Here is a 13,866-nt window from a genome sequence, read left to right on the forward strand (position 1 = left end):
TGAGCTGAAAAATACTGACAGGAATACGCTAGAAGAAATGAGCGAACAGAAAAAAATGGATGAAGAAACTGGATGAAGAGAAATATGCAAACTATATGCATCACAAGGTCCATCATCGGCTGCTGGTACATTTAGCTTGACAATACCATCTCTAATACGTTTTCCTTCAACAATGATGATCAAGGGAGGATCATAATGGTAATGCTTGCCAATATTTTTCTCAGCCTGCAAGATTGGACTCTAATCTCACCGCCTTGAGGTCGGAAAAAGGGACACCCAACTCTAGTTGGCCCATGGTAGCCACTCCATGGCAGATCCAGCCGCCGAGCGGTATCAACCATGGCCTGAATTAGAAGAAAATTCATTCACTACACCAACCAAAGGAAGGCCATCTTCACTCCTGAGTTGCAAAAATCAAGGAATTGTCAATAACTCACAGCAAAGAGTCATTGGTCAACATGTGATCCTGCTAAATATGAACTGAAACACTTAGATCGTAGTGAAACATCACCATATATATCTACATCCCTGCAAAATCTGTAAAAAAATGTGGTTAGCGGTCGGTGGTAGTATGTACTGTGTTAACTAATAAATAATCACTATACTGTAAAAATTAACATAACCAACTTGAAAAAACAACTATATCATTCTGACCGACTTTGTTCAAACACAACCAGGCTCCAGACCACAAATAAGAATCATTTCATATTACAAATAGAAAATATGAGAAGGACTGTTGGAGGTACAAATAAGAATCATTTCATATTACAAACTGAACATACCTTTGCAATAGTAAATGTCAATTAGCATTACATTCAGACATCCAATAGATCCAAAATGCACACATAATTATAATGGTAGACCACAGGGTATCCGTTGCCAGGTTATTTAGTATTCCATTGCCTGTGGAAGTGAAGAGTAGTGTAATGTCACCCCATTGGTACAGAAAAACTGCTGCAATCACGAAAAGAAAAACTGAATTTTTTGTTTATGCACGGTATAGTGCCTAGCCATCAATATTTTTGCACTAAATGTGAGAAAAATCATATAAACACATATATCAGGAAGTTATTCTAATACTCTAGTAACATAATAAAATAACTAATATATTAACAACACTATTGCTTGAAGGGTCCAATTAGAAGCTCCTAGTTATTTTAGAGGAGCATAATTGTCCGAATGCTGAAGTTAGCTGAAAATACTTGGATTTCTAAAATCCCCTGCCGATTGGGGCTTACGGGTTGGCAACTGGGGAAAATATGGTCACACATATCTTCTGGGTTCATGCCACCCATTCTAGTTGTTGAATAATACCTAATGATGCACCAATCATGACCTATTTGATATTCCCTTAATCGCTTATGCTGATTCTTTTGAAAGAAAGAGACAAGACCCAGAACCAGAGTAGATATCACACCGAGACACTATCCATACTATTTAGCTATGCTCCTGGCAACCTTATGAAAAAATCTTCCTAAATTATTTCCTAATCGATAATCATTGAAATCGAGTGCTGGCAATATCATACAGGTCTACCATCCGTTTGAAATGTCTTTTTTTGTGGGATTTATCTTAGTAGAATGACTTACCATCTAGTCATGAATTTCTTTGAGGCCCAGATGCGGACCACTTATGGAAAGCTTGTATTGCCGAAAAGAGAAAGAGAAAAGGTTCAACATTAAGTTGGTCTAACCTCAGAAATACAAGCGAAGCCACCAAACATGAAGGGCATGCATTGTGTGCAAGGCAAGTATCAAAAAGGAAAAGCATGAATGAACAATAATAAAGAACACCAGCAATCTACTTTCATCTTTGTCAGATAATGATTGGTCCGAATTTTCTGTCAGCGCGGCAAGCACCCTAGGAAAATTAACAATCACTCAAGGTTCTAACACCAACTTCGCCTATGTCTTCTAGGCATAGCCGGTCCCAAGCCCGGGTAAAGGAGGAGGGTTGTGATAGGCTTGGCGAGCCAACGTAAAAACTAGCCAGTCCCATAGGTATGAAACCGATTTGAGCGAGAGTAGTACTAGGATGGGTGACCTCCTGGGAAGTCCTTGTGAAAGAGTTTCATATCTAAGGTTTGCGATAGGCTTGGCGAGCCAACGTAAAAACTAGCCAGTCTTTTGGGTATGAAACCCATTTGGGCGAGAGTAGTACTAGGATGGGTGACCTCCTGGGAAGTCCTCGTGAAAGGGTTTCATATCTAGCCTACGCCAACTTGTTTGGGATCAAAGGCTTCGTAAGTAAGTAAGTAAGTACTCAAGGTTCTAACACCAAAAAGCATTTATGTACTGTATGTCGGCCTTCTGTTTGGGGATTATAACATTATATCATCATAATATGTTCCTCCAAGTGAGTTAAATAAAGCAATTTCTTCTCAAATTCATTGCTAAGGAGATATAAATATTACCCTCAAATATCACCAATTTGACCACTCAATCCAATAGTTAGCCTCAACACAACAAACACTCACGAAGGGTCAACATCCCTAGTCCTACGAACTTGCAACATTAAAATAAACAGTCATTTCGAACCTACATTTCACTCAATCAACAAATCCGACAATAAGCTGTAAGCTGCCACAGGAATACCAACATAGAACCGTGGACTAATTTCAACAGCCAGGCTACAGACCCGATGTTGCAGGTGTATGAATGGGTAAAACCTAGGGGAATGAACGAGGCGTGAAGTGCATTTGTAGCCCGATAGTTCGGGTTAGTCGTTTTCTACTTGTCCCTAGAACCATGCCTTTATTCAGACCCTTCAAAAAATGAGGAACAGTAGCACAAAATTAAACATAAAGCAGCCAAGCCCCATGTGAAAGAAAAATCTGAATTTGTAAATTTATGCGTGAAAGAATTAACTGGCCATTAAATACTATGAAAAGAAATGAAACTGTTCTAAAGAGTGCAATCAAACCATTCCCATTCCTTTGAAGTTAAAAACCACTACACCCAGGACTATAATAAGATCGATCAGCTTTTGTTCAACCCTTCTGCTCCAACTCTAGATCATCCAGCCAGTACATTTTACTAAAGGCATCACATATATTGTTCATGTTGCAGTGTGTGTGTGTGTGTGTGTACATATATAATTAGTACAAATTATGAAATCACACCATCGTCATACAACATGTAGTTTCAAATATCATTTTCAGCCTGAGCATCATATTGCAACTTGTCAATCATATTTCTCTATATGAATACTGCAACCAAATTTCCTAATAACACAAAGCAGTAAATGGTCCACACGGGAGGTTCATTTGACAAGCAACCTACAAATATTTATTGCATCCCCACTTATATCACTATAATTTATCAATATGAACATACTCATGAACCAAGAGGCCACAAAAAGGCAGAAACACCAAAACTGAAAAATTCGTCAATGAGTGAGCGACACAAAAGGTAAGCCAACTAATGCTCCATAACAATGTATGTATACCATGAAATAAATCATAAAAAATGAGTGAGTGACACAAAAGGCAAGCCAAGTAATGCTCCATCACAATGTATGTATACCATGAAATACATCACTAAAAGGGGTGTTCTAGCTAGTACCTATCTCATAACAAGGGATACAATCAGAACATACATTCTAGAAAGCATGTGCCAACAAAGTAGCAATCATGGGGGGAAGAAGGTTGATGCTCCCCAGTAGTAAAAATCTGACTTGCTGTAGATGCAAAAATCAAACCGTCAACGCACCTTTTTTCAGAGTGAACCAACTCAGAAATACTGCATGATGGAATAAACAAAAATAGCCTCTCATCTCCGCACCCCCTCTTCTCCGCCCCTTCAATAGGAGCTGCAGGCCACCGCCTCCATCTCCCTCACCCCTACATATCACCACCTCTCGCCCTCCCTCGACATCCAGGCCACGGAGCAAGGGACGAAGGATGGAGCCATACCAGGGGTCTGATGGTAAGTGTAGCATGAGAAATGAACATGTCAAGCAAGGCTAGTGACAAGAAAGTGGATCCAGTAGTAACTTACTTCTCACACTCCGCAAGCCCATAAACCAACTTGAAGAGGGGTGTCCATCTTCTATCAGACTGACAAGCATAACTGAATGAGAACTAGTTTTTCCACAAGCAAGCTGAATAAGAAAACATAATGCCATGTTAATGGAAGGAAGTGAAAACACAGAATATAACAGACAACTGGAACTTGATACACTGAACACTCATACAAATGTAAAAAGAAGGACACTGAAAACTTCATTTCAAACATAAGACCTGTATATATGGAGCTACTCAAAAAAGCATATGTCGGTACATGCCTCAGGCCGTGAACTATTCTAGTTGCAACTGCGCCAAGTATATCAATAATATTCTCTAATGTTTCTACCTTTCTCCCATGTAAAACATAGTACAATGTTAAGCATGGCAGTGTCAAAAAGAAAAGAGAAGGATATACTATAACAACAAAACATGCACAAGATGCCTTCTTCGTCTTCTGTGTTGCTTACCAAGAAAATGTCAGACTTACAATAGCGGGCAAGCTTCTTCGAGATGCAAATATGCAAAACAAGTATCCTTATCTGAAAGCAACCACACAGTTCATTTGTTGGATGCAGTCAGTGGTAAAAGAAAAAAGAATGTTAGTAAATGAGAACTGCACACACACCTCCAATAGTATTTTGGCCTGTGTAGGAGGCAAGTGTGCGTTTACATCCAGGAATTTAAGCATCTGCCTAGGGCAATCCCGACCCTCTTCTTAACAACCCCAGGTTGCTGAAGGAAACCTGCAAAATCATCCAAACCAACAAAGATGATTTTAGGACGAGACCCCTTGCATCACCTACCCTTATCCAAGCTCTAATAATAGGCATACGCTTCTGGTCCTCGTAGAAGCCATGGGGACGTCTTCTCCGTCTCCTATGGTTGCTTTCCTGGATCCTATGCTCTTTCTCATCCAGCGGCTGCACCAATCACAACATGACATCAGGGACAAGAAACCCCCAAACACCTCGAGCTCTTTGCCCAGTGGGGGTGGAGGAAGAGGTGGTGCCTCGGTGCCGGCGCTGCCCCGGACGGCATCGTGTTCAGGCGAGATGAGGCGGCGACCAATTGAGGAAGCAATGTCACAGCACGATCGAGGGACGAAGGACGAGGTCGGCCGCACGGGGGAGGGAGGAGGACCAACGAATTCAGCGGGTGGGAAGCCATGAAGGAAAAGATCTCACCGCCTCCAACTCGAGCTCGTCGGCGAGCCGTCCTCTCCTGCCCCGCCTTAGCACCTCCATCGTCTCGAGCTCAAGCTCCCGCCGGCCGCCGGCAGGTGCGTGAGGCCCCACCCTGCCCCTTCCCAACGCTAGGATCGCTGACCTGCTCATTCCCCGCTGTTGCTTGCCTTCCTCTCTGCCGTCCGCATCCCACGCCTCCCCTACATCCCCACCCGCACCGCGGAGACCCCGCCGCCGCTCTGGAACGACGGTGACATGGAAGAGGACCGGAGGAAGCAAGCAGAGGAGAAGGCCGACGGTGGGATCGACGACGACATGGTAGAGTGGAGAGACAAGACCGGCGGTTGCGGGCTAGGAGAGGATCGTGGGGAACTGGGGATCGAGGGAGGGGTGCGGCGGCTCGTGGGGATCGAGGGGAAGGAGAAAGAGGGCTAGGGTTCGTTTGGCGGCTGGGCCGCTGGGGTGGGAGTGGGGTGAGACACGGGTGATTGGCTGCGGGCGCGAAGCTAATTGGGCAAAACCAATTGCACCTCAAAACGGGTAACCCAGCCAATCAGCGTGCGGCGCGAGCTCACCCGTCATTGGACAACGAAAATGACTGCTATGTGAAAATCAGTTTTAACCGCTGTGAAGATCCAACGGCTTGGACACGCTTGAAGGGCAGATCCGACGGCCCACGAAGGCCCAATGGGGGGAGCCTCCTGGAGGTGAGTTGCTAGCTTCTTTTTTTTTAATTCTTCATGTGCTTCACTTATATTTTTTGAGTGTGACCTTATAGAATGCTCTTTGTGCTTCACTTAAATCTTTTGAGTATGATTTTATAGAATGCTTCATGTGCTTCACTTATATATTTTGAGCTTGGATATTGGTTAATCTATATTAATTGTAGAATGCTCCATGAACATCAGTTAAATCTTTTGGAGTATGAATAAGACTATCATCGAAAGTGGTTTTGGAAGAGTGTCAACTTTAGAAAGTAATGATCCCACTATTTTGGAAGGTGTTGAATCTTAGTATGATATTTATCAAAGTGGATTTGGAGAGGTCTTGACTTTAGTTACTAATGATTCCACTATCTCGGAAGAGGTTCCAATTGATTATGAGAACAAAGTTGCTATCTATGATGATTATTGTGGTGACATGTATGCTATAAAGAATATTATTAACCATGAAACTTGCCATCATGATTTTAATTTTCAACTGGATTATGCCTCACATGAAAGTTATTTTGTGGAGTTTGCTCCCACTATTCCGAATGAGAAGAGTTTTGCTTATGTGGAGAGTAGTAAAATTTCTATGCTTGTAGATCATGAAAAGAATGTTTTATGTGATGGTTATAGTGTTGAATTTATTCATGATGCTACTGAAAATTATTATGTGGGAGGAATATATGCTTGTTGGAATTGCACTATCAAGTTTCCTCTCTATGTGCTTAAAGTTTTGAAGGTATGCTTGTTTTCCCTTCCTATGCTAGTTGATTATTTTTCCCATAAATTGTTTGCTCACAAAATCCCTATGCATAGGAAGTGGGTTAGACTTAAATGTGCTAGTCATATGCTTCATGATGCTCTCGTTATGTTTTCATTCTTATCTTTCATATGAGCATCATTGACATCATCATGCCTAGCTAGAAAGGCATTAAAGAAAAGCGCTTGTTGGGAGACAACCCAATATTTATCCTTAATGTTTCTGTGTGTTCACATGATTAAGATACTATAGTAATCATGTTTTATAGATTTAGTTTCAATAAAGTGCCAAGTAAGACCTTTAGGATGGCTTACGGTGATAGTTTATTTGATCTTGCTGAAAAACAGAAACTTTTGCACTTATTACCAGAATTTTAAAACATCATAGAAGCGTGCTTTTGATCTGAAATTTTCACACAAGATTTATATAAAAATTGCCTAGGATTTCCTAATTTTTCAGAATTTTTGGAGTAGCAGAAGTACGATTGCTGTTCAGATTATTACAGACTGTTCTGTTTCTGGCAGATTCTGTTTTCAATGCATAATTTGCTTGTTTTCTAGTTTCTATGGCATATCATTTATTCAATATAAATTGTATAAATGATATGGTGCAGTAGGCGTTGTGTGAGAACAATTATGAATCTTGTCTTTGACAGTACCAAAGTGAATGATTTACTCTTTATCATACTAACCCATCTCACGAAGTTCCGTTAAGTTTTGTGTGATTGAAGTTTTCAAGTTTTGGATGAGATATCGATATGAGGAGAATAAGGAGTGGAAAGACCCTAAGCTTGGGGATGACTAAGGCACCCCAAGGTAATATTCAAGGAAGAGTCAAGCGCCTAAGCTTGGGGATGCCCCGGAAGGCATCCCCTCTTTCGTCTTCAAAACCATCGGTATACCTTACTCGGAGCTATATTTTTATTCGTCACATGATATGTGTTTTTCTTGGAGAATATTTTTATTTCTACTTGTTGTTTGAATAAAATCATTGGATCTGAAATCTTGAATGAGAGAGAGAGTCGTCCCGTGGCTAGTTAATTATTTGACTACTCATTGTCCTTCACTTATATCTTTTTGGAGTAGTTTGTCATTTACTCACGTGCTTCACTTATACCTATGAGTAAATGGTTGAATGAATTGAATATCATAAATCTGAATTTATATATGTTTCTTATGCTTATACCATGGGGAGTAATGACTTCACACATAATAAGTATAGGTGGTAAATTTATTGAAAGTTAGCAAACATAGTATTGCTCACTTGAACAATTCATGAAAGAATATTGAAGGAGAAGAGATTTCACGTATAAATATGTTATCTTGGACATCTTTTGTAATTGTGAGCACTTATTAAAATATGACATGCTAAAAAGTTGATGTTGGACAAGGAAGACAACTTAATGGGTTATGTTTTCTTATATCCGAACAGAAGTTATATTGTCTTGGATCATCCAACATGTTGAGCTTTCCTTTCCCTCCCATGCTAGCCAAATTCTTTGCACCAAGTAGAAATGCTACTTGTGCTTCCAAACATCCCTTAAACCAGTTTTGCCATGAGAGTCCACCATACCTACTGTCGTGGAATTGTCACGTCAGATGCCCTAGTGAAAGGACTTAGTCGTGGAGCCATCACAACTAGGAAGCTTAAAGGGGTTAATCGGGACAAAGGACATGAGGCTTATACTGGTTCGGCCCCTTACGGTGAAGGTAAAAGCCTATGATCCAGTTTTGAGTGGGATTGCTTATGACTCGATAACTAGGGAGCGGAATCGCTTGACCTATCTCTCGATCTGATGTTACCTGCCCTGAACCACCGCTGGGTCGTCCCTTTATATATAGAGGTCGACGCCCAGCGGCTCACAGAGTCCAGGCCGGCTCATAAACAGTGTCTGGCTTGGTCTCTTAACTATTCTTGCCTTACAATACAAGTCACGTACATATGGCGGTTTATCACTACGGGCCTTAAGTCGCCTCTGGGCTTTGGGCCCTTAATAAACCGCCATCTTCAACCTTGGTCTTGGGCTTCAAGAATACTTGTAGGTATAACCCGGCCCCTCCTGGGCGGGTCATACCAATAGTTATATCCCCAACATTAGGCCCCAGATTGATTTGGACTGGTTCATGTCAATCTTCAACACTTAAGAAAAATCTTCTGCTCTTTACTTATGAAATTTTCGTAACCCGCCATGACGTCATCCTCTGGATTTGTGGTAACCCGCCATGACATCACCTACCATAAATGCACGTTTTGTTCAATGTATCCCAACGGATCTTTATCTTGATGACCATCCCGAAAATCGAGGCATCCTTGTAGTTGGATAACTTATGTTTTCGGCCTCCTCATTTTTCGCGCTCTTTTAGTGGTCCTTCCTTATAAATACACCCGACCAAGTATTTCTTCAATCTTCCCTTTCCTCGTCTTCTTCCTCTTGCCCCCTACTGCCACTCGAGCTCCACCGCTGCCGCAGCGCACCTTCATCTTCGTCGACTTTGGCCGCTGCATCAACCTGAATCCGTCCAGAGAATGGCGGCGTCCCTCCACAAAAGATCTACCGATGTAAGTTTTCCTCTTTCTGCATCTTAGATCCATGCTAGGGTTAGCGAGTTCCTCTGTACAGTTCGTAGTTCATCTCAGTTCATCGTGTTTCTTCTGCCGTGGCTTCTTTTGATCCAACAGTAGCATAGATCTCATGCGGTAGCTGTTCAGCATCCATTTTAGGCACTAGCAGATCCTCTTTATTTGTAAAGAACCCTCATTAGAACGCATGAACTCCTATGTACCATGTTTTTAGGTCTAGAAATTTTACTTTTCTGAACAGCCATTTGATCCGAAATAATAGCTGTAGTTTGTGAAACTTGTTTATGCAACACTTAGGCAAAAATCTGTACTTGTTAGATCCATCTAGCCATGGCGACTCATATCACTGGCTCTAAAGAGGCAATGCTCAATTGATAACGGTCACCACCCATGGCGGTTTAAACAGCTTTAACGGCTTATAGATCCTATGGCGGCTTAAATAATCTTGACATAATTATCCTTATACCATTAGGCCCCTTCATAAGCCGCCATCTTGAATATGCACCGTAATTTTTTTCCTCTCCGGCTTAAATTTGAATCGGTACTTTTTACTCTGTCTTAGGCTTTCATCACAATGGCACCGAAAGCACCCACTTCCTGCAACTGGGTCAAATCCATTATCACAGACAGCACACTTGACGACTTTGTGAAGACCGGCTATCTGCCGAAGAAGGAAATCATGTCCTATCGTGCTCCTAACCCGGAGGAGGAATTTCCTCAGCCCAAAACGGGAGAGGTTATTGTTTTCACGGATCACATGAACCGAGGTTTCTCTCCACCCGGCTCAAAATTCTTCAGTGATGTGTTGCACTTCTTTGATCTTCGCCCACAAGACATCGGACCCAATTCCTTGTCTAACATCTGCAACTTCCAAGTATTCAGCGAAGTATATCTTGGAGAAGAACCCAACATTTTACTCTTCAGAGAGCTATTCTACTTGAACCGCCAGAATGAGTGCGCCAACGGCCAGAGCTTAGAACTTGGTGGTGTCTCGATCCAGCGTCGTAGGGACGTAATCTTTTCTTATGCCAACCCACCGAGTCATCCCAAAGACTGGAATCAGACATGGTTTTACTGCCAAGACACCTCTCCGGCTGGTGAGAACCCTCTGCCCGGTTTTCGTGCTCTACGTCTTGGGCCCAACCACCAGCTTCCTGGCAAGATTACAGCCGCCGAATGCAAAACACTCGCCCCCACTTTAGCTAAGATCAAAGCTCTTCTGGGGAATGGGTTAACTAGCATCGACTTAGTCCGGGTTTGGCTCGCCTGGCGGGTCATTCCAATGCGCCGCCGACCCTACTTGATGTGCACCTACACAGGAAAAAAGGATGATCTTGTGTGGCACAGCCCTGAAGAATTACCTGAAGATGTCATCAATGATATGACGAAGTCATTTTGAATGAGAGCCTAGCGGATTGTGGTTAGGTGGGCCTATCCCCCTTCTGCGAAGCTAACCCGGCTCCAAAGGTAAGCCGCCCATATGAACAAATTACTTTGACTTTTTGATGTTTCACCCATACTCATACCTCTTGCTAACTCTCACAGGCGGGTGATAAATTCTGGAAGGTCAAATATGACCATGAGGCTGCAAAGAAAGCTAGGAAGGAGAAGAAAGCCGCCAGGAAAGAGGCTGCCAAGAAGAAGGGCAAGAAAGCCACCGCCTCTGACTTGCTTCGGCTAGAAGATTCTTCTGAGTTAGAGGTAGCCCTTGACTCTCTTGGATCCTTTTATAACCATCTTATTGACACTGATTATCAGCAGGAGGACACAGGAGAAAGCCATAACAAGGCTAAAGAGGTAACTATCATTTCCTCCGACTTTAAGCATTTTCCAAGAGAGAAAATCCGCAGAGTAACCCAGAAAGTAAGATTTTCACATCCCTTAGCTTATCAAGATCCTCAATTTCTTTTGAAGCGACAGATTCATGAGAGCCGGAGGCAGACCCGGACTAACAAGGATGTGGAGCTCTCCTCCGGCTTGCCAAACACCCCAAAGAAGCGCCGGAACGAGGTCACCTCTGATTTATATCTCTTTTATCCTTTGGCGGGTCTCACTCGTCAACCACTCAATTTTTTTGACTCAGATTATCAGGAAACTTCCCCTTCCTCCGGTGACTCAGTGCAGTCTAATCTGTCGGCTTTCAAGAGTGCACCAGGGTAATGATAACCTGCTTATCCTGTATTCATTTCAATTCATTGAATTTGCACTAACCTTTTGATTTTATGCAGTGGACAAGCCAAGCCCATCAAAAGGGTCAAGAAGAACAAGTTGGCTGAAGACATAGTCATGACCGAGCCAGTACTTGGAATAGCCGCACCTGAATCGTCAACTCATGAGTTGCCACCTGAACCAGCTCAAGATATACCAACTCCAATTGCTGACTCGCCTGCTGAGCAAGCCGTTGATGGCTCAGAAAATCCGGAAGCTCCTAGCCCGGTCAGGATGGATGATCCTCAAAATAATAATGTCAAGATCACCAGAACCGGCTTTGTTGAGCCAGGAAGGCCAACCGTGCTAGCCAAGTGCTCCTCCAACGAAGAGCTTCTTGAACACCATAGGGTCAAACTTGATGTCACTGACTATACTCACCTGAGTATTGGAGAGGTCTTTTCCGACTATATGAGTCAAGTGCACAGCAGCCGTGACATTGAAATTAACATGGTGAAGCATATGCACCAGAAATTTGAGGTACAACCCTTTCTCTGTACTTACTTATCTTTACTATGCCAGCCCCCAAGTCTATTGCTTATGATGAATACGTTGTAGACTTTAGAAACAAATTTAGTGACATTAGTAACATATATGGACAAGATATGTAAGAAATCCGGCTTACTCCGTAGTCCCCAAGGGGCGGCTTAACCAGTATGGTTGAACCGGTCCTTCATATGGTTGTATTGAATAAAACATTTGAAACTTTGAAACAGCAATATGCATTAGCCCCCAAGTGCCAAGTACTCTTGCTTGCAAAGTGCTTGGGACTTACTATCATGAACCGCCACGTTAAGTAAAATTCTTCGGTAGACATTAGCCCCCAAGTGCCAAGTGTTGACGCTTGCAAAAGGCTTAGGACTTAATATTGCATCATGTTTGTCATGATTCTTGACCCGGTATTTGTATAGGCCGCCACGAGTCAACTTGAATCAGAAGTGTCTGATTTGAAGAACTGCCTTGAGGCCCAAGAGACGGAAACCCAAAGAGCTGACTCCATGTTTAAATTCAGCGTTTCTGGACAAGAAAAGCTGAAGAAAGAATTTGAAATGGAGAAAAAGGCCTGGGCTGACGAAAAAAATGCGTTGATTAATCGAGCTGAGAAGGCAGAGGCGGCTCTTGAAGAAGCAACCGGTGAATATCCGGGTTAAAACGCCATGTCTCTCAGATGGTCTCAGCGATCTTTGGTAAGTCGCCCTGCAAGTATTAAATTCTTGAACCTTTCAATTGATCATACAAATTGGAACCGACTCACCTGACAATGTTTATGCAGGCCCCAGGAGTTCAAATCTGAACCAAGATATGTTGATCAAGCTGAAGGCAGTTTATACGCTGGTGGAACAATTGTACACCGGATCTCAGCGTGTCTTAGCCATAGTGGCTTTCTCAAATGAAGTGCCTACCCTCCTGGTGGATCTACTAAAGAAGCTTTCTATGCTACCCCAACGGTTCCAGGAACTAAGGCGGTCAGCTACGAGAGCCGGAGCGGTGAATGCTTTAAGCCAGGCCAAAGCTTGGCTACCAGAGTTAGACCCGGCCGACATCGCTATTGGTTATCCAAGCCTGAAGGAGGATGGTACTTCCTTTGAACAGGAAGACTTTGCCGCTTGTGTGAAGGAGGTACGCCCCGTGGACACCCTGATAGCTGACGAAGTGGATCTCACCAAGTACCAGGCGGGCTATGATGCAGAGAACCGGAGAATTCCAACACCTCACTATAAAGTGACCAATCTGATCCCCCCACTCCATAAGCATACCTATGCCCCTGAAGTTGACCCGGCCAGACTAGTTGATGATGAGGCTGAATTTTAAGCTTTGAACAACATTGACTGGTCATCATCAACCTTCTAGGAAAGGGAACAGGGCGAAGAAGCGGAGAAGGCTAACCCGGACGCTTCAGGCCAACATGAGAGTTAACCTGCCGTGGCGGCTCATTCCTGTGGTGTGCTGAAAAACAACATGAATCATTTGGACTCGGGGAGTCATGTAATAGAATAGAAATAACTTTGATTTGGCCGTGCCATAATGTTCATTTTTGGTGCTTAGTACTATTAAGCCGCCATGTTATATTCACCCGTGTTATAATTTTCATCTGTTTTCCTTATGCTTTGACCAAGTCTTCTAACTGTCCTGTACATAGAAATAGATCACAAGATCCCTTGGCGGCTTAACCGTAAGGCGGGTCATAATAACTTGATATTTTTAAGATAGAAAAAGAATCACAGATAAGCCTGTTGTAACATATAATGTTAAAACACAACTATAATCTTATACCTGTGACCTTTTTGAATTTGCACTGCCGGCTTATATGATCCGGGCAATAAGGGTGATAACCCAATCTTCAGAAACCAATATTTCCAAAGATATAATGATTCTCATATATTGGCGACTTATCAGCCAATATCAAGCCGGGTTAAAATT

At 42.7% G+C, this 13,866-nt stretch overlaps 1 long non-coding RNA gene across 6 annotated transcripts; it reads right to left on the bottom strand.

Annotated features, from left to right (window-relative positions):
- Positions 1–73: 73 nt before the first annotated feature.
- Positions 74–5,683, bottom strand: LOC123071488 (uncharacterized). 6 transcript variants are annotated; one of them, XR_006434361.1, is made up of 8 exons: positions 5,333–5,683; positions 4,839–4,926; positions 4,632–4,749; positions 4,474–4,545; positions 3,999–4,101; positions 3,711–3,920; positions 783–903; positions 74–537 (listed from the first exon to the last, which is right to left on the bottom strand). It is a non-coding gene; the product is annotated as an uncharacterized lncRNA (long non-coding RNA). The 6 variants fall into 6 exon arrangements; XR_006434358.1 differs by having other exon boundaries at positions 5,191–5,683; XR_006434359.1 differs by having other exon boundaries at positions 74–344; positions 438–537; positions 4,839–5,683.
- Between the last annotated feature and the right edge of the window lie 8,183 nt (positions 5,684–13,866).

Source organism: Triticum aestivum, chromosome 3B (assembly GCF_018294505.1).
Source record: "Triticum aestivum cultivar Chinese Spring chromosome 3B, IWGSC CS RefSeq v2.1, whole genome shotgun sequence".
In the NCBI taxonomy this organism is placed as follows: domain Eukaryota; kingdom Viridiplantae; phylum Streptophyta; class Magnoliopsida; order Poales; family Poaceae; genus Triticum; species Triticum aestivum.